This window comes from Euprymna scolopes, chromosome 19 (assembly GCF_053919585.1).
Source record: "Euprymna scolopes isolate OS-2025 chromosome 19, ASM5391958v1, whole genome shotgun sequence".
In the NCBI taxonomy this organism is placed as follows: domain Eukaryota; kingdom Metazoa; phylum Mollusca; class Cephalopoda; order Sepiida; family Sepiolidae; genus Euprymna; species Euprymna scolopes.
In genome coordinates, this window is record NC_136500.1 from 136,351,517 (window position 1) to 136,373,981 (window position 22,465).

The following is a 22,465-nucleotide window of genomic DNA, read 5'->3' on the forward strand; positions in this document are numbered from 1 at the left end:
AAGAGAGAGAGAGAGAGGGAGAGAGAGAGAGAGAGAGAGAGAGAGAGAGAGAGAGAGAGAGGTTATGTTATTTGATAATCTTCTTGCTGAAACCACGACATGATCTAATGGATAAATAAATATTTACTTAAACTATCAGATCTTTAAAGTTTTGCTTTTTTTTTTTTTTAACCTTATCTCTCCTAGACAGTTTTTCTCGAGAACAGTCTTTACAAAATCCTCCACGTTTTGTCGCACTTTACGTGATGCCACCTTTAATCTCATCTTTCCGCTTTCAGGAAGATATAAGATAACATGCCAACCATTTAGATAAGAAATAACAAATATAAAACGAATTCAAATTATACGGCGCTAATATCTTAAAACGTTTCGCGGTTTTTTGACTACAAACACTTTCCCAACCACTTTCGCAGAATTATCGGTGCGAAGATATCAGTACGACATGCAAAATAAAATGATATCTTTTAAAAAGTACATAAATATATTTCATATAAGCCCTTTCCCTCACGGAAGATCACGAGCTCTCAATGGAAATCGATAATTCAAGACATGAAAAGTAATCTCGTGCAGATAGATTATTCGACCACTATCAGACGAGGTGCCTGTAATAAGTTTCCAGACGTGCATAAATATATTTCATATAAGCCGTTTGTGGCACTATATCTTAGTTGTTAATACCCCCTTCAGCATGACCAGGTTGTAATTTGGCCGCAATCGGAAGAATACACGCGAGTCGGTCACACGCCAGTGACCGGCTGATCGTGTTATACGTTTCCCTCACGAAAGAAAGTATTTGGTGACATGAGATACAGTTGTTGAAGTTTGAAGGGAAGCAATACTGTTGTAACGTGTTCCACATGTGAAACGTATTATGTAAAATTCAGTTCTAAGTGACACCCATCTGGAAGTTGATAATTTAATGCTAAGAATACAATTGTAAATTGCTTAAAACTTAGTCATGGCTGACGGAACGAGCGTATGCTGCACATGAGGGCTTAATAAAGGAATTCACTTCGAATTTTTATGCAGATTTTTATGTTCGACAGAAAGTTTCCCGAATTCGACAAGATACACGCAAAGAAGATCGTAGGTTGCATTGGTCGATATGAGCACAGTAGTCTGAATGTCTCAAATAATAAGGATTATAAATCCTCATCTGAAAAAATACATAAACATACGAGTTGCTTTCAATAAGTTTCCAGACATTTCTGTACAAGCATTTAAAATTGTCGTAGACTTTTGAAAATTCAATGGGTTATTGGTAAACATCTTATTAGATGACTAATTTCTTGAAAAGTTTTGAGGGAAATAATACCAACAATAATCATCTGATTTATACGAAATGCTGAACAAAAATAACAACAAAAATGCAAATTGTCAAGTGCAGCCCCGCAAATGTTTTTTATTGGTTCTCGGATTTATCGGGGAGAGACCTGTTTTCAGTAGCGTCCGTGCGTTCACTAGTCCGGACGATTGCCAGATAACCGTCCATTAGTTTTTCCTGAAATTTTGTCACAAATTGTATTTCATTATGTACACATTAAAAATTTTTTTTTTTGCTAAAATTCCCGTTGCATCCCCAAGGACTCAATAGAGGTAAAAAATACCTCCAAATGGCCAAAAATGACATGTTTTGCCACATAACTTTTGATCCATCCATTAGATCTTTCTGAAACGTAGCCTAAATGTGGAGCCTATTGTTCTTAATATACATCCAGTATGGGTGACCCTGGCAAAATTCTGGTTCACGTCCTCGAGGACTTTTAGTGCTAAAAACGCCCGATTTTGTAGGTCGTTTTTCATATTTCTCAACAAAAACTTGATATGTCTGACTATATAGTGATTTTTCATGATGGTCAACTCAAATATGCATGTGTTAAAGCCTGAAACTTCACTGTTATCCATTTACACTGGGATTCGGCGTCCCCAGGGGCTCCAAAGAGGTAAAAAAAAATCCCCCAAAATGGCCAAAATATGACACTTTTTGCTCCATAGTGTTTGATCTATGCATTAGATTTTCCTGAAACCTGGTCAAAATGTGGAGGCCATTGTTTTTTTAGCCCTTCACACTTACTACATTCATCATTTCTTCACTATTTTTTGTGGCGTCATCTCACATGCAGCACCAGAGAGGGATCACGCATGCGCGGCTTGTTCTAATCACGTTCACCCCTAACAAGTTATATCACCACTTGGATGTAAAAGGCCACTATTTGGAACATGCCTAGGAAAGATTAACAAGATGTTAGTTTACGTTACATTTAAACTTTTGCATATCAGTACAGCCATGGAAGCAGGTATCAAGAAGGATATTCCAAAGTCTAGCTGTTCAAGCTTTTTGGCATTTAGGGACCTAAACAGTGAATGAATGTGATATTGTTGCTAAACTGGTTCATCGGGGATATGCCCGTCGAGAGGGCACAAATGCATCGAGTTCACCAGAGCACATTCCATTAGAATACTTATAAAACAGGCAGAGGGATGCGACATTGCGGCGATGGGACAGGTGTTGGAGCTTAGTTGTCGAACCTATCAGATTGAAGACTTTTTGGACCCTATCCAAAAAGGAGAGACTAGTGGTAAATGCACCAGTCCAGATGTGACAAAAATACTCCATGCAAGGAAGAATGGTGGCTTTGTAGAGGTACAGGATACTCTCAGGTGTGAGTAATCTTCTAGCACCATAGAGAGAATCCACCTTCTTTGCAGCAGCCTTCGCAATGTCCTCAATGTATTTGTTCCAGTTCGTATTGCCCGTGTATGTTAGGCCGAGGAGATTGAAAGAAGGATTCTCAAATAGGTGTAATTTGTCATTTATATCGGTGGTTTGAGAAGCGTCTTCTAATTGTTAATTTAATTGTTAATTAAAACAATTGTATCTTTTTACTTACGTTTACCCCTAACAAGGTATATCGCCACTTGGACGTAAGGGGCTACTATTTGGCACCATGCCTAGGAGAGATTAACAATATGTTAGTTCATGTTACATTTAAACTTTCTGCATATAAGTACAACCAAGGAAGCAGGTAGCAGGAAGGGAATTCCAAAGTCTAGCTGTTCGAGGAAAGAAACTATTAGAATAGAAAGCTTACTGGTATTTAGGGACCTCAACTGTGAAAGGGGTAAGATTTTGTTGCTAAGCAGGTTTGTCGGGGATATGCACGCCAAGGGGGCACAAGTGTAACGAGTTCAGCAGAGCATATTCCATTAAAATATTTGTAAAAAAGCACAAAGATGTAATATTGCGATGATAAAAAAGGAGTTGGAGTTTAGATTGAAAACTCTTTTATGGACCCTATTCAATACTCCATGCATAACTGATGTGGAGAAAAGGTTGGAATCACGGAAAGAAAACACGGAACACGGTTTAGGTGTAGAAAAGATATACAGGATGACCCCCAAAAACGGGATATCTCCATTATTTATTCACCGATTGCCCTTATTTTACAGGACATGGAAGAATCAACGACAGTGAGTACACCAAGACCCCATTGGGAGCTGGGACAAAGAATACACTGTGTTAAGTTTCATTCGGACAAAACACTAAGAAACGGGGTCTATATTATATTAGAGTTGGGGACCGTTTTTCTTTTTTTTTTGGGGGGGGTCACCCTGTATTAACCGAAAGGTAACAAGGATAGAATAAAGGGTAAGCGGAGCTTACACTCCTGTAGTATCCAATATGGATAGTCGTATGTGCTGCACACTATTAGAGCTCCTGCTGATTTTGCCGTATTATGATACTGCCCCCTTGAGAGTTTTATTTCACATCGAAATATAGTGCTTGAAAAGTCCACGATGCAGGTAAAGTTCGATCTCACAACGATAACTTATGGATGCATTTCAATAACGCAGACATGTAACAATTTATAACAGCCTTTACAGCAAAGGGATGGGGAGAATCTTTCTCGGGGGTACATCTGGCCAATAGGGGAAACATACCTTGTACATCTTTCGGTCTTGTTTGACGGATCCTCAAACGCTGCAATGAAGATTCATCACAAAGAAACGACCAGAAGTCTCGGCTTGCATTTTCAGCAACTTTTATTTCCAGAATGTCCCCCCTCCTTCCCTCCTTGGAAGTTGCACGCTTGTCCTAAGTTTCTACATTCTATATCCCTTGGTCCTAACAGTTTCTTCATGTGTTCGGAGCCATTAGAACCGCTCGCTGACTTGTCTCTCTTTGAGTGTCTCTCTTCAACTTTATTAATTCAATTAACTGCATGTATATCAAAACTATCTTTCTTTCTAATTACGTCATCAATATAAGTAGCACTAAAAGATCATCGTCTGATGTTTTGTCACGTGTTTCATATGTTACCTTTGGCAGCTAAAATTCCTAACTCTTTGTTTAAATAAAATTTCTAGTTCCCAGTTATTATTTATTTAAACTAAAATTCTTAATTTGTTTGTAAAATTCCTATTAATCATATTAAGATTCCTAACATATTTCAGCTTTTTTTTTACAAGGAGGTCATCAACTATCAAGGCCCGGAAACCACTCAGGGATAAGGGTTATTGCATGTACAGTACGTTGTACGTTAGTGTTGAGATTTCATAAAGTGTCTACTTAAGAGGGCGGTTCATCAGGAATTTGTTTACGTTGGATTTGAAGACATCTAAGTTGTAGTCAGGGATGAAGCAGGCAGACGGAACAGAGTTCCACTGGCGTGCTGTTCTAAGAAAGAAGCTGTGTTCATGGAATCTACGTTTTGATTTAGGCACAGATAGAGAGTGGGGAAAAATTTTGACAGTGGCTTCAGCTAGACGTGTGTTTTTCGTAAAAGATTGGCGAGGGGGGACCAGAGATTGGAGCTCAGACGAGCACTTGCCATAGAAATAACGGCAAAACAAAGACAGGCTCGTACTTCTCTTTATTCCATTTATTTTAGACTACGATACGGCAATCATAATAACTAGCGGGACCTGTGGAAATTCCACAAGGAACTCATTCATATGTAATATATTGTATGTTGGCATTATGTAGATGTTCAGCGGAAATAAAGACGCTCTGATATTATTGTAGCTTTTTTTGTTAAAACTGCGAAAGTATTTATCCAAGCTAGCTGGGACGCTCCGCGTAGCCAGGTCGTAAAATACGCTTAAATATGATAGTTTAATTCTTTCAGATTTCGCATACATTATTATAGAATAATGTTCTATCGATTTTTATATATTATAAAGTTACGATTTCAAAAAAAAATATCTCAATGACTTGGGTTCATCAGCTTGAACCGAAATCGAATCCCAAACTTATATATATATATATATATATATATATATATATATATATATATATATACATATATGTATATATATATATATATGCATATATATAATTATATATATAATCAATCAATACATATGCATATATATACATATATATATGTATATATATATTTATATATATATAATCAATCAATGCATATATATATATTATATATATACACACGCACACACACGCACACACACGTATATATATATATATATATATATATATATATATATATATATATATATATATATATATATTAATTTAGTTCGTTCAGCTATAACCGAAATCCAAACCAAAACTTTTGAAGAATTAATGGTAAAAATATTTATTACAAGAAATAGAAGTACATAATAATTAAACGACCCGGATGTAATCGTGACACAGAAAATAACACACCCATCATCGTATTAATATATAGATAATCATCTAGTTTAATTTCTAGCATTTTTTTCCGGAAAATAATACAGCATTTTTTAATTAACCATAACATTATCAAGACGAGGAAAAGTTGGTGCCAAAACCGCACATTGGTCCAGTGATATTACTGCAAAAATCACCCTGTTCAAATACGGAGTTTTAACGGTGTAAAAGCTTCATATATCTGTAAAAAGAAGCCCCATTTTCCAGCAAAAACTCTAAATTACAACTTTCTACACCAAGCAATCCGAAAAAGATTTCTACCAATAATAATAGTCACTCGATGCTCAAACAATAATCCAAAAGAGCAACGCTAATCACTTTATTAATTTGCAGAAAATATTGAAATAAATGAGTAAATTACATTCCCTCATAAATATGAAAATATGGACACATGTTAAAAGTCTAAGGCCCATTTTTGGTCGGCGTTTGATTGTAGAATTTTTAAAAATGAAAATCGCTCCAGACAGGCCACGAAGTCACTTGATATAAGAAGCTAAAATACTATTTATAGGAAAAGTTCTCTCTGATTCCCTCTCCTCTGATCTCGAGCGCGTGGTTAAGTGGGGGAAGATGTGGCTGGTTACCTTTAATGCATCCAAAATCAAACTCCTATCCTTACATCATCAACGCTCTGAACCCCATCTGGCATCAATTGGGATGGATGGCTCTCGTCTGGGTGAGGCCCCGTGTTTTGACAAGCTTCTGGGTTTGACCTTTACTCCTGATCTGAAATGGAACACGTACATCAAGTCTGTTGCCAAGGTCGCTGGAAAGATGGTGGGATCCTTCAACCGCTCCAGAAGATATCACTACTGATGCAATTCTCTATCTATATAAAAGTACGTCCAAGGATAGAATACTGCTGCCATATCTGGGAAGGAGCTGCTAAATAAGCCTATCCTGCCTTGACAGAGTACAAAATAGACTTCGTGGTTTAGTGGGGGATGCCCTTTTCTCTACCCTGCAACCTCTCTCCCACAGAAGAGACATTGCGAGCCTATCCTTGTTTTATCGTTATTTCCATGGCAGGTGCTCGTCTGAACTCCAATCTCTGGTTCCCCCTCGCCAATCTTTCACGAAAAACACCCGTCTAGCTGAATCCACTGTGAAAAATTTCCCCCACTCTATATCTGTGCCTAAATCAAAACGCGGATTCCATGAACAAAGCTTCTTTCTTAGAAGTGCACGCCTGTGGAACTCTGTTCCGTCTGCCTGCTTCCCACCGGACTACAACTTGGATGTGTTCAAGTCCAACGTTAACAAATTCCTAATGAACCGCCCCCTTAAGTAAACACTTAAACACTTCATCAAATCTCCACACTAACGTAATGTACTTGCAATAACCCTTATCTCTGAGTGGGTTCCGAGCCTTGATAAGTGGTGATCACTGTGTAAAAAAAAAAAGAAAAAATCAAACACACTTGTAAACGAGCAATTCTTCTCTCTTTGTCAGAAACATGGCACATAGAATGTGAGAACTAAATACCAAATAAGGAAAGCGAGAGTTATGCAGCTACAGAAAGTATTGCGAGAAAGAATTGTGACTTCTTTCAAGACCGCCATACATGTGCGTGTTCTTATCAAAAGTTAAAATAGCGTTATTGCTGAAAACAACATATATCTTATAGATAAATAAAATAATGGAATAATAAAAATAAAGTTAAAATGAAAGAAACAAGCGACAATTTTTAAATTACAATTCATCTTAGTGATTCTTCCAAATATAAAGAGATTTTCTGACCTGTGTTTAACCAAAATGGCTGACAAATCAAAAATTGATGTCGATATTAAATATTTACTTTGTGGCGACCATTTTTTTTTTTTTATTTATGATTAAAATCAAAGTGATCTCTATAAATAATAGTTTTCCCCGCCTGCGTTTTATTGTCTAGTGCGAGATGAAATGAATTTTTATCAATTGAATTTCCTTTCAAAAATGGCTTTTGTGAAAATTTTAAAAAGAAATCTCATGAATGTATTAATATGTATATATATATATATATATATATATATATATATATATATACATATATATATATATGTATTATATATATCGTCGCCCTATAAAAGAAAACATGATTCCTTTTCCGTTTGAGGAAAACCGGTTTTCTTATTTTTTTGTTGCAGGCCATCTATTAGTCGGCCTGTTGTGTACAAATCCCAAGAGCGATGGGAGCCTTCTATCATGTCTAAATGTGACACAATGTTTAAGGAACGAGATGGAAAATGTGCTGTTGTAAAAATCATAGTCTCTACCTATCTAAGTTATGGCAACAGCACCATTGCAAGCACCTTTAAAATGCAAATGTGGACGGTGCAGCACTTGAGGGTAAAGCTCAACAGAGTTTTCGGCCACGATTATGGCCTTTGGTGTGGTTTCAATTGGGGACCATATCATGCAATCTCACATTTTCGAAGTTAACATCAGAGTCTACCTGGATGTGCTTAAGAATGTGATGACTCCAAGGTGCAATCAGGTGGCCGTTTACAGACCCTGGGTGTGGCAGCAGGACTCGGCGCCGGCCCAAAAGTTAAAACAGATCGAAGCTTGGCTTCAGAAGGAGTGCTACAACTTTGTACCCTTCTCTCACTGTCCCCCTCCTCCCACTACCCGAACCTGATGGCCTACTTTGTTAGGTCATACGTCGAGAACATCACGAACATGACCTCCCACAACATCAAAGCCAGCCTGATCGCCTCAATCCACTGAGCATTCGCCGAGATTCCACCGGCGCTTTTGGAAAAGGTAAGCTCCCAGTTCCGGACCCGTATCGCGGGGGTGGTTTAGGTTGAAAGTGGCTACATATAATAGATGTCAGCTCTACTATATAATCGAGTAATTGAGCTTTCCAATAAAGTTTTAAAATGAAACTGTAGTGTGGTTTTCTTTTGGGTAAGGAATTTATCGTTCCACTTTGTATCTATCTATCTATCTATCTATCTTTCTGTCTCGGTCTCTGTCTCTTTCTCTGTCTCTGTCTCTCTGTCTCTCTCTGTCTCTCTGTCTCTGTCTCTGTCTCTCTCTCTCTCTCTCTCTCTCTCTCTTTCTCTCTCTCTCTCTCTCTATATATATATATATATACTAGCAAAAGTACCCGTCGTTGACTGGGTTCAAAAACAGCCTACAGAAAATGGACTCTGATTTATGAAAGTATGATAGGTTATGAAAAGGAGGGGCTGTAAAGAGATAGCTTCGAATTTGGGGGCATCAAAACCAAAGCAAAATATGATGAAAGTAAAAATAAAATAGATAAATCCCATAATTTATTATACCATACCTGTTCACACTGAAACACTTATCACAATATTCTGTGGATCTATATTAAAAATATCTTGTTAAACTTTGTGACATATTTCCATTCTATGGAGGTCAGGCGCGAACGAACACCCCATAATTTATTTATACCATATTTCTTCAAACTGAAACATAATTATCAAAGTATACTTACGCAGATATGAAAAGTCTTTATTAAAGTTTGTGCCGATTTCCATTTTATTTATACCATCCCTATTTAAGTTAAAACATACTTATCAAAGTATTATTATGTACATCTATATCAAAAACAATTATAAACGTTTTTTTTTATTTTTAAATTTTTTATTTCCATACTTTGTGGACCAGGCGCGTACGCAGACCCCACAATTTTTATGAATCATCATTATGCCAGATCAAACATACCAATTCCGGTGTCTCGATGCATCTTCTATCATTATATGTGATAAGTTTTCAATTATAGTCAACCATATACGAGGCGCGTGCAATAGGTAATGCCTCTGACCCACTTCCCATAGAAGTAGAGCAACGAAACTTGGCACAGTTATTAGTCTTTCTCTACATAGGAACCACCCAGAGTTATGCATTTCTCCCATCGTTTGATGCAGCTCTGGATATCGTTTTTGTAGAATACCGCCAGGTTGGACCTCCAACCACGACGTGACTTCAGAAATCAAGGCGACATCATCTGGAAAACGATTTCCTTTCAAAAATAACTTCATGGCTGGGAAGAGGTGAAAATCAGAGGGTGTAAGGTCAGGAGAGTAGGGAGGATGGGGTAGAATTTTATTACCACACGCCCGTGCTTCTGATCTGGGGACATGCGAGTTGTGGACCGGGTACCTTTGAGGGTACCTTTGCTGATCTTACCCCGCTTCTTGATTTTGATAGCTTCGCTTAATTTCCTTAAAAGTAAAGCATAATAGGCTCCTGTAATCGTGGTACCCTTTGCCAGGAAATCTGTCATCACTACTCCGTCTTGCTCCCAGAAGACTGTGAGCATGACCTTGCCAGTGGAGGGCTGCATCCTTGAATTCTTAGGAGGTGGTGAGTTCAAGTGCTTCCACTGCATTGACTGGGCTTTGGGCTCTGGATCATAGTGATGGACCCAGGTTTCATCCTGTGTAATCAGTCTTTTGAAAAACTTTGACTACTCATCTTGACACATCTTCAAATTCATCCTCGAGCACTTGACGCGTTCTCGCTTCTGGAATGGTGTGAGCAACCTGGGAATCCATCTGGCAGACACCTTATGCATATGTAAATGGTCATGAATAATATTTCCATAGACCCTGTATTAATCTTGACATCTTGGGCTATTTGGCGAATAGTAATGCGCCGATCTTCCAAAATGGCAGCCTCAATTGACGGACGGATGCCTCATCAATGGTAGAAGAGGGTCGACCAGGTCTGGAAGCTGTTTCCACAGACTTCCGGCCATGTTTGAATTCACGATACCAGCGTGTTACAAGGTCCTATGATGGGGCATTATCACCATAAGTTTCTTTCATTTCATCAAAACTCTCCTGTGGTGTGCGTCCTTTCAAATACAAAAACCGGATCACTGCTCGACATTCAACAGGCTCCATTTCACACCTGACTCAGTTCAAACACCTGTAAAACAGAAACCACAATTAATTCAGAGCTGTAATTTGCCAAACAACCTGTAGAGATATAAATCATTGCACATGCAAAATTTCATCTAGATCAGAGAACTGGAAGTGGGTCAGGGGCATTACTTATTGCACGCCGCTCGTAGGAGCCTATTCGTGACCAGACACACCCACAGACGTTCAGCTTTATATTATAAACGCACACACACACACACACACACACACACACACACACACACACACACACACATATATATATATATATATATATATATATATATATATATATATATATGGTGATTGTCACTTCTTGACAGAAGAAGACCATCTTTCCCTTGCTTTATTGCTGATTACTCATTCATTTTCATGTATTTTTGAAATATCTTTTTTTTAAAATTATATACACATATATACACTTATACACACATACATATATACATGTGGAGATGTATCAATTCCTATCTTCTGTGGGAACGAAAGTGGCTCTTCAGACCAGCCCTACTCTTACACAGTCTGTTGCAAAGGTCACATTTAAGCTGAGATTGAGGGATGCCAACTGGTGCTGCTCTACTGTGGACGCTCATATGACGCTTCAGGCCTCCACTCGATTTACAGACCACAGGGCAAACGGAACATCTGTGCCCTGCAATGTTTTCCCCATCAAAGAAAGATTGATCTCCATATATATATATATATATATATATATATATATATATATATATATATATATACAGGGTGACCCCAAAACAACAGGCCCCAACTCCAATTAGGCCCTGTTTCTTAGTGTTTTGTCCGCATGAAATGAAACTTTGGTCATAACTAGTTTATTATATTCAAAACATCACATCAAAACACTAGGGTCTTTGGCCTTTTTCTCTTCGTTCTACATGTGTTAGATGGCCTCCATTTAGCTTTTGCTTTTTTGGGGGGTCACCCTATATATATATATATATATATATATATATATATATATATATATATATATATATCGTGATGCCAAAAAGAAAGTCCGCATTTTTTTAAAGACAACAAATTTAAGCTAAATTGAATTTAACTGTTTAAACACCACATTTGATTCGCCATTTACTCGTCTATAATTTTACCTTTGACTTTTTGCTGCGGAATTTTTTTTTTTTTTTGCCTTCTCGATTTGAAGTAATTTTTTAAAACTGATGTGAACATTAGGATACTTCAATTAAAAGTCAAATATCACCATATAGAGGAATAAAAGGCGAATCAAATGAGGTAAACATTGTTTAAACAGTTGCATTCAGTTTAGCTTAAATTTGCGGTTTTTGAAAAAATGACAGGTGTGCTTTCTTTTTGGCACCACTGTATATATATAAGTGGGAGTGTTTCTGTGTGTGGGGAAACTTCGCGAACCTATATACTCAACGAAGTTTTAATCGACAGACTTGAAATTTAGTATATAGGGTATTCAGACATGTGAAAACTTTTGTAATCAGTTTTCATTTGGAAAAAAGGCTGCTAAGAGTCAAAATTGAAAAATTAGTACGTGAGGGTCATCGGATTTTTATCTGTTTGCTGTTTCACGACTGTGCATGCGTATACCGTTCGCATTACAGCTTCCTTATGTTAATAAGAAGTAGGGTTGAAAAGTCGTTTTAAGATCGTGTCAAGCCGGTCTAATGGTTATTGTACTTGGTTTTGGTTTCGGTCTTAGCTCAGGTATTTCTTTTACTTACAACAAGCAAGCACATGTCTCAGTTTATATATTAATTAATAAATAAGGTTAAGCCATTTTTTAGATAAGTGCCCATTCGTTTTTCCCTCAATTGTATTATAGAGTGTGGTGCCATCACATAATATCCTTATCTCAGAGACCGGGATGTAATTTATGAAATGAGGAACGATAAATGGCCAAGATTCAATTTCTGAGGCACACCCATATTTATATCATATTGTTTTGACGTACAACCATCAAGGGCAACCTGGATTTTTCTCTTATCTAAGAAAGATTTCATTATGTTGAGTATTCGTCCATATGATTTAATTTTTCTATGAAGCCCATCTTGCCAAACACTGTCATAGGCTTTAGATATATCTAGTGCTACTGCTCTCGCCTTCACTGATTTATCGAATGCGTTGTTCAGAGATTAGAGTAAGGTTATCTACAATATAACGAGCTTGTCTAAATCCATACTCTTGGTCAGAAATAAGTTTAGCATCCACCGCGTAATGGAGTAGGGCTTGATTGATTAAAGGACTGAAGGATTTGGGCAAAGAAAGGGCGGAGGCATTAATTGAGTGGGTCAGTTCCCTCGCCAGAATTCTTGAAAGCTGGTATAGAATCAATATTCCAGCAGTCAAGAAAGCAAGATTCGGCAAGGTATTTGTTGAAGAGTTTGGAAAGAACCAGGGTACCTTCAGTGGACTATATTGGTAAATAGTATAGTCGGCATTCGAATTGTCTAGATTATTTTTGATATCAAATTCATGAAATGTAGCTTCTGTTCGCAAAGGAAAATTTGGAAGATGGTGGTTTGTTGGGTCAGAAGTAAAATTGGAAACAAACCGTCGGTCAAGCAAGTTAGCCTTCTTGTTTGCGGTGCAAACATCCTCAAAGTTGTTGGATAGTTGAGGGAATTGTTGAGTGTCTGTTATGTACTATTCTATTATAAATCTTTCAGAAATTGCGAGTTCTTAATTTTTGCAACTCAATTCACTTTCTAGTAGCTTTGTAATGCCTTCTTTTGGCTGCGACTATTTCACTCTTACAATTATTTCTAGCTTTTATATACTCTTGCCTATTTATAATGGACTTATGTCGGATATATATATATATATATATATATATATATATATATATATATATATATATATATATACACGGCCTAATCGCGTTGACACACCAGTTCTCGTCAGATCACCGAAGTTAAGCAACGTTGAGCCTGGTTAGTACCAGATGGGTCACCATTTGAGAATTTTAGGCGCTGTATGTGCTCTCCACTTATCTCGGCATTTGTTTCCAGTCGTCCTGTACAGACACTTCACTTGTCACTGGTATTTAACAATGTTGACTCAGGAGAGGTGTGGTTGGAGATTGCGCACTTTCTGCCACAAAAAAATCACGTGCAGGCACCCCTTTGTGGGTATCCATAGTCTGTCAAAGACTTAAAGAACCCTTGTATGTCGGATAAATCTTGCGGTATGCATACTGCCTTTGAGCTATAGCAACAGCACAAAATAAAATTGATGGGAAGAATGAGATTTGCTATAGAACTCCATTGTGGGAAGATGCGCTTCAGTTGCTGCTTTGAACTATTCGGATACCTTACTTGCATATTGTTCCGCAAGAAGAGAAAATATACTGCCTCACAAAGCGTCTCTGATGTTATCCCTGATGGCTTCCCAGTCAGCCTTCCAGAAGTAGGCTATCGCATTGAGTGATGGCTCTTCAACATAACTCATAATTTGGTGTAGAGCAATTCGTTTCTCTATTAAATTTTTCATGTGTCGCTTATAAAAATGAATAGGATGAAAGCGACTTGGAGAAACACATCAGCTAAATTATATGATCACGTGACTTATGTTACTGAAAATATATATTGCATAATTTATAATGATTGGTTAATTAGTTCAAGATGAACCACACACACACACACACACACACACACACACACACACACACACATATATATATATATTTATGTCAGTCCCTTTAAGAAACTCGTTTCTTATTGTTGAGCACTTTCAGTTGAATTACAGTCGGTCAATTTAGCTCTTATGAGCCGATCATCATATAATGATTAGATCACACTGACAGACGTTAAAAAGCATTTAAAAAATAAATGTTTAAATTCAACAGCATTAAATATATTAAACCCTCCTCCCTCAAAAAAACATAACAGCAAACAATATTGCACGGTAATAGTAAGGTAACATTTTTAGCATAAATGTTTTATATAATGTTTCAATATTTTACTTGTACGGATGAATGTGTACACATCAACTTCAGAAAATTTTTTCTATAAGCTTTTCAAAAAAAAATATATCAGGAACGCACAAAAAATAATAAAAGAAAGTGGGGAAGTTGAGGTAACGATTCATTTGTTTTACCTACGGATGCGCAGTGTTGAAAAACAACGCAGACAGTTTTGACCCTACTCACCCATCTCTTGAAAACACTTCAGAGAAAAATAAAGAAATTCTTACTTGTATATAATCATAAATATTATAATGAAATAATCTTTTCCTGTTTTATTATAACAAAAATAAAATAATTAATCGAAATTATTACGCTTATCGTAATCCGTAGTTTGGTAAAAATAAACAAAAAAAAAACAAACAAAAAAATAGCGCTATTTGTTTACATTTCCACGGGGGGCGTTTTTTACATACTGTATATTGCTGTATGGTTCATTAAGCATTTGTTGTAATAAAATATATGTAAATTTTTTATATTCTGTATCTTATAAGTTTAATTTATTAATTATCGTTGAAATAGAAAATTGATAATTATTTTTCCAGAGATTTTTAAAGTGGATTTATTTGGATTTGAAATTCGAACAATATGTTGTGTGTGTGTGTGTGTGTGTGTGTGTGTGTGTGTGTGTGTGTGTGTGTGTGTGTGTGTGGGTATGTGTGTGTGTGTGTGTTTTCAACATTTTGCATTGTAATTTTTTAAACATGCAAATATACATTTTTTTTTCTTTTGGAGACTTACTTGATTTGTTATCTTTCAAACGCAATGAAAATTTGGACGTCAACCAAAAAAACAATTATGATAAGCCGCTTCTAAAAAGCATAAGGGTCTTTTTTCAGATAGTTTTGCCGGTACCTAATATATATATCAATCTATATCTATATATCTATAAAAGTGAAAATTTCTGTGTGTGTGTGTGTCTGTCTGTGTACATTTCCCTACCAAATAACTCTGTCAATTTTAAGTCTACAGACTCCAAATTTGACATACGAAGTATTGATATTTGGAAAAATCTTTTTAATCGGGTGTCGGCCAGAAATTTGGCTGTTAAGAGGTCAAAGTTCAAGGATTTGACATTTGAGAACTCTACCAAATTCCTCCGGCAATTTTGGGTCTAAACACTTGAAATTTTAAATGTAGGTTACTTGGATATGGGTCAAACTTTTAAATATTATTTAATAAATTTAACAAATGTTAAAGAGTCAAAGGTAGGGTCAAAGTTTTAAAAAAAATTGATCTTTGCTGTCTCTACGAAATTACTCAGACAAATTTTGGTCTAAAAATTTGAAATCTTACATAAAGTGTATTCATACGTAAGGCAAGTTATGAACAGTAAATAGGGCCCGAGCTAAGCCGGGCTGAACTGCTAGTCTAATATATAAATCTCACTATGTCTGTGTGTATGGGGTGTGTGTCTGTCTCCGTTTTTAAAATTGTATCTCCTCCTAGATGGATGGTCTCTTGACAGCACGCAGTAGCTAAAAAAATTGCATATAGGGTGCAGAATTTTATTAGCGATAGTTTATCGGTTAAAACAATAAAAGTGAACGTGTCTGTCGGTATGTGTGTCTGTCTGTCTGTGTACATTTTCCTACACAATATCTCGGTCAATTTTCAGTGTACAGGCTCGAAATTTGATATACAGGGTACTTAGATTTGGGAAAACTGTTGTAATTGGTTTTCGGCCAGAAATTTGGCAGTTAAGGGGGTCAAAGTTCAACGATCTGACCTTTGAGAACTCTACCAAACTTGGGTATAAACACTTGAAATTTTAGATATAGGTTCCTTGGGCATAGATCTAACTTTATAACTTGATTTGAGCCCAAAACAATAAATGTTAAGGGATTATAATAGGGGTCAAATTTAAAAACAAATTGACAGCTGTGGTCTCTACAAAATTACTCAGACAATTTCAATTTTACATAAAGGATATTCAGAGATAGGGCAAGCTTTTTAATCGGTTAGGGTTGAAAATTTGAGCTACGAATATATAAATGTATTATGTATGTTTGCATGTCTGCCTAAAACTTTCGACAGAGGCACCGGATTTTCACAAGATCAGTATCGTTTTTAATCTCGACCTTTCAAACGACAAATATCGAAAAATTGGATATAAACCATTAATATCTTCACTTTCAAATGGGTACTTTTCTACAAGGAGGGGTCGCTTTTTTCGCCGAATATTGTCGAAAATCACCATCTCTTTTGATTATCTAGCCTTAATTTAAACCGACGTCATTTCCGGTTTGGCGGTGGTCGTAACAGCAAAGACGTCACGTTTTTCCCCATTCTTTTCCTCCTTCGCGGTACGGGTTCAAGCCTGCCTTCCTAATCCCACTTTTGTTTTTGCTCAAAATACACCTCCGGGCAACGTCGGGCTGAAATCCTAGTGATTATTCATTTGTATGTCTTGGATCCACCCCAAAACTAATTAACTGATCATAATGGATTATATGTAATGTATATGTTTGTATATGTCTATAGATGTTATATTCCAAAAAATCACATGCAACGGTCACTTACTTTGTTAATGTATTTATGTGTACAAGAAATACTATCAAAGTAATAAGGTACTTGTACAGTATAGTACCCGTATGAAAAACGTATGTAAAATCATCGAGTAGTTTCATCTTTATGTTAGAACTAAGGTACTTGTGCAGTATAGTATTCAAATGAAAAAACAAAGAATCTGTCACATACAAAGTTATTAAAACTGTAAATCCCGTTAAATATTCGAGTAGTATGACTTGCATATGAAAAATAATGTGCTTCTTCACTATAGCATCCAGATTTATAACAAATTCTTACCCCTGACGTACAGAAAATTTAGCACAACAGAAAATTTCATAAAAGTACTGAGTTCTTTCATTTTTAAATTAGAAAAACAAGGACTCGTACAGTATCTTACTCAAGAAATAAGGTACTTGTGCAGTATAGTATCCATATGAAAAGCAATGGAATCTTACTTGCGACGTTCATAAAAGTAATCCAAACCTAAAATCATGTAATATATTCGAGTTGTATGAAATTTATACAAGAAATCGGGTGCTTCTTTACTATAGCACTCTGATGTAAAAACAAACAAACTCTCAACTGTGACACACGGAAAAGTTAGTACAACAGAAAATTATGTAAAATCATCGAGTAGTTTCATCTATATCTTAGAAATGACGTACTTGTACATTATCCTACCCAAGAAATAAGGTACTTGTGCTGTGTAGTACTCATATGAAAAAACAAAGAAAATCCTACCTGTAACATGCATAAAAGTTATTAAAACCGAAAATCATGTAATATATTCAGGTAGTATGACTTTTAAATGAGAAACAAGGTGCTTCTTCACAATAACACTCTGATGTAAAAACAAACAAAATGTGACACACAGAAAAGTTAACACAGCAGAAAATTATGTAAATTATTTTAAATATGTGTTGGACATTACCCGCCCTAGGTAAGTAATTTTTTTCCACATACGTGCTGTAAATTTCCTGTCCTAGGGAAGGTACAATTATTTCATACATATAATACCCGTCCTAGGATAGGTAAAATATTCTTTTGCTGAAGATGCCAAATGATACATAGACATAAAAACTTCCTCTATTCTAAGAATAACAGGTATGCTCAAATTTTTTCTCATTGTCTTATACGGTCCCGAGCAACGCTGGGTGGCCTTGCTAGTATATATATAAAAGTGAAAATGTGTGTGTGTGTGTGTGTGTCTGTGTACACTTCCCTACCAAATAACTGTCAATTTTCGGTCTACAGACTCGATATATAACATAAGGAGGATTGAGATTTAGGAAACATTTTCTAATCAGTTTGGTTGTCAAGGGGTCAAAGTTCAACAATTTGACCTTTGAGAACTCTACCAAACTCCTCCGGCAATTTTGGGTCTAAACACTTTTGTGCTCAAAAAATAAATTTTAAGGGGTCAAAAGTTAGGGTCAAAGCTTAAAAGAATTGATCTCTGCGGTCTCTACGAAATTACTCAGCAAATTTCTAATCTAAATATGTGAAATTTTATATAAAGTGTATTCAGAGATAGGGCAAGCTTTTTAATCGGTTTGGGTCGGAAATTTAAACTGTCAAGGAGTCAAAGTTCAAACTATTTAACTTTTGCGGTCTCTAGCAAACTACTCAGCCAATTTTGGGTCTAAACATGTGAAATTTATACTTAACGAGTATTAAGACACGCAGTAGCATTTTAATCAGGTTTGGGGCGAAAATTTGTCTGTCAAACGGTCAAAGTTGAAAGATAGCCGTCGTGCGCATGCTGCAGAAGTGTTGTTTCGTGAACAAAAAATGTGTTAAAACTAAATTAATTTTTAGGTAAATGGCGTTTTTATTTAATTATTGCTCCCTCTAAACGTTTTCTTTCACTTTCTTCGTGATTTTATTTTTAATCGCGCGTGCATTTATTTTATTTTTCTGAACTTTTTTCTCTTTGCGTGAATTTGATTCATATTTTTATTTAGTGCTTGTTTTTATTTTATTTTTATTTCATTTTATTTTAATTTTTTTATTATTTTCTCTCGCTGAATATTATTTTTTTTGTTAAATTATTTTTTCATACATATTCAAATAATGCTTTTGTCCCCCCCCCTTTTTGTCCTCAACTAGTACCAACAAAAAGTTTTCGTGATTAAATAAACCAAAGAAAACCTTTTGAGCATTTGTGGAGCAATCATTAAATAAAAGCACCGTTTATGCAGAGTCCACGTTCCCAGTGAAGTACAAATTTTTATAAATAAAAAAAATTGTTTTATTATTATATAATACAAAAAGTGTTTTCTTTTGGTTTGTTTGTTTCGTAATACCATAAGGAATGTAAAAAATTAAAGTATTTTTTAATATAAATATATGTTTTCGTTTTTCGTGTGTTCCGTTCAGTTTCGTTACATAATCAACCGTATCCACTTCTGGTAGCTTGATTTTTTTCCGAGCAATGATCTTGGACATTGCTTAAAAATATACACATTTATTTTCTTTTTTTTTGGGGGGGGCTCGTTTTAAAACTATATCTACCTCAGTATTTTCTTTAATTTTCGGACATTTTTTGTTCAAAATTATTTACTAAGTAATGTCGAGTGCGACATTACTTGTTATTTCTTTTTAACTGTTTAGTTAAAAAGAAACTCTTTAAAATTAGTTTAAACACCAAAAACTTACACAGCTAGGTAGAAAACGAAAGCTTAGAAAAATCAATTTAATTTTTTTAAAACAGTAAACAAGTAAAAATATTTTAAAGATATTATGGGATGTGCATTTTTACCTAAAATATACAAATTTATTTTCTTTTGGAGGGTGGGGGCTCGTTTTAAAACTATACCTACCTCTGTATTTTCTTTAATTTTCTATTTTTGAGCAATTATCGAGACCCCCTAAGACGTGATCTTCTTATGTTGGACATTTTTTGTTCATAAGTAAGACTCGACATTAATTTTTTTATAATTTAATAAACTCTTTAAAATAAGTTGAAACACCGAAAACTTTCAAAGCTCTGTAGAAAACGAAAACTTAGAAAAATTAATTTAATTTTTTTAAAACAACAGTAAACAAGTAAAAATATTAAAAAAAAATATTATGGGATGTGTATTCTCTTTTAAAGACAATATCTTCTTCAAGAATCGTCATAAAATGTGTTTTCAATCGATATTTATTCAATAAGGAACCAGTTTTCCTACCTAGCAAAAGGGTACGAGTTTTCCGGGGTCGAGTTTTCCGGGTACGAGTTTTCAGGGGTCGAGTTTTCCGGGTACGAGTTTTCCGGGTACGAGTTTTCAGGAGATGAGTTTTCCGGGGACGAGTTTCCTAAATTCATATATATATATATATATATATATATATATATATATATATATATATATATATATATATATATATATATATATATATAGACCGACCGGCGGTCCTGATCGTAAAGTACGCTTAAATATATTTTAATTTATGCAGTTTTCGTATTTATTATTATTATTATTATTATTATTATTATAATTATTATTATAGAGACAATTCTCTATTCATTATTATATTGTACCCATATATTTTGACTTCAAACATAAAAAAAACTGATTTGGGTGGCATAATGTTAGAGTTGAAAGGGAAACATTTAACGCTTTAGTATTAGTCGTTTGCGTTTGAGCTACCGTCAAAGGAATATAAAAACTTTATAATTTAACCGACATTTTCGTATAAATGTATATTTGCGCATGCGTACAAGTAGACTTTCAGTGTACTTACGCCTGCTAAGTTTCTTTTTTCAGTTATGATACCTTAGCAGCAATTTTTACCAGCTAAAGCCTGAATCGAATTTGTTTCACAGGTACATGTCATCTATATATCAGGTTTTAAGTCTGTAGATAAAAAATTGACAGATGAGTTTAGTAGAGACTGTTCCTCAGAGAGACAGACACTACAAGATTTTGATCAATACCTCGAGTCCAAAAAAGGTGTAATGATTCAGACTTAAGTCTTAAAGTTCACAAGAAAATGTTTATATTCAGGGAATCTTGAACAATAGATGTTTAATAATAACTAAGGATGAAATTCAATTTAAGGCTGATATAATTTAATTTTAAAATGAGATATTACCCATATTTGTTGCATAATTTTTTTAATACTTTAATTAAAATAACTTTTGAGGAATATTAATGAATTAATGCATAATGCTGTTGTTAACTTTACACGAAAGTCTTCCACCGTTTCTCCAATTACAAAAACTGTATCAAACAATATATAGCCTATACTAAGACCCCTTACGCATCGCAGATGCATTCCAAAATATCTGTTAATTCGTTGAAGAATGAATGTTTTCTATAGAGTTATATAAACATTTATATATTCCTAACTTTATACAAACATATATATATAGGTGCCATTTATATAAAGATTGAAAACTATATTAAACAATATATAGCCCACATTTTAATCCTTTGCGCATCAGAGCTGCGTTCCGAAACATCAGTTTATTAGTTTTACAATGACTCTTTTATATAACAATATATAAACATGTAACTATTCCTATATGTACACAGATATATAAAGGTAAATGTAAAACTATATTAAACAATATATAGCCCAAATTTAGATCCCTTACTCATCGAAGTTTTGTTTCAAAATATCGGTTAATTAGTTTATTAATGACTTCTTTTATATAACGATATGTAAACATTTACGGATTCCTAACTGTACACGGATATATAAATAAAGGTACTATTCATAAAAATATTTATAAAAAGATAAAAAAATATATAGTAAAAATAAAAAAAATACTAGGGCTATGACAACAGAATATTCTGAGCATTGTTTTGACTCTCAAGTATATATATTCGACACAGTTAATCAACTGGGAACTACATCACTCTATATAAAAGCATATAAAATACCAAGGCTACAAACTCGAGAATCAAAACAATGAAAAGAATACGCTGTTGTCCCAGCCTCACTGATTACATATTTATCATTTCAATGCTTTGTTCTCATATTGTAACAGAGTAGGGGAGTGGTTGAAAAAATAGCTGGCCATGATTGGCTGAGTAGGTCATGTGATAAAATAACGAAAATATATTTTGTTAGAGAGTAGCCGAGCAGAAGCGATAAGTTACTAGTTTATCTTATTTTTTGTTCTCACATAAAACTTGACACTACTTCTTTTTTTTACAGAATAAACGCTTTAAAATACGTTAAACCACAAATAACTTAGCCAGCTAGGTAGAAAAATCGATTTTGGCCTTAAAAAAAACAACATTAAATAAGTATAGATATTAAAAAAAAATATATTATGCGGTCTGAAGTCTTTTTTTTTAACTGAATAAACGTTTTAAATAAGTTAAACCATTAAAAACCTAGCCAGCTAGATAGAAAACGAACACTTAGTAAATCGATTTTATCTTTTTTCAAAGAACAGTAAAAGAAAATATGAAAAATATATTATGGGG

General features: G+C 34.9%; 1 pseudogene; it reads left to right on the forward strand.

Annotated features, from left to right (window-relative positions):
• The first annotated feature begins 13,428 nt into the window (after positions 1–13,428).
• Positions 13,429–13,545, forward strand: LOC145240414 (5S ribosomal RNA; annotated as a pseudogene).
• The last annotated feature ends 8,920 nt before the right edge of the window (positions 13,546–22,465 follow it).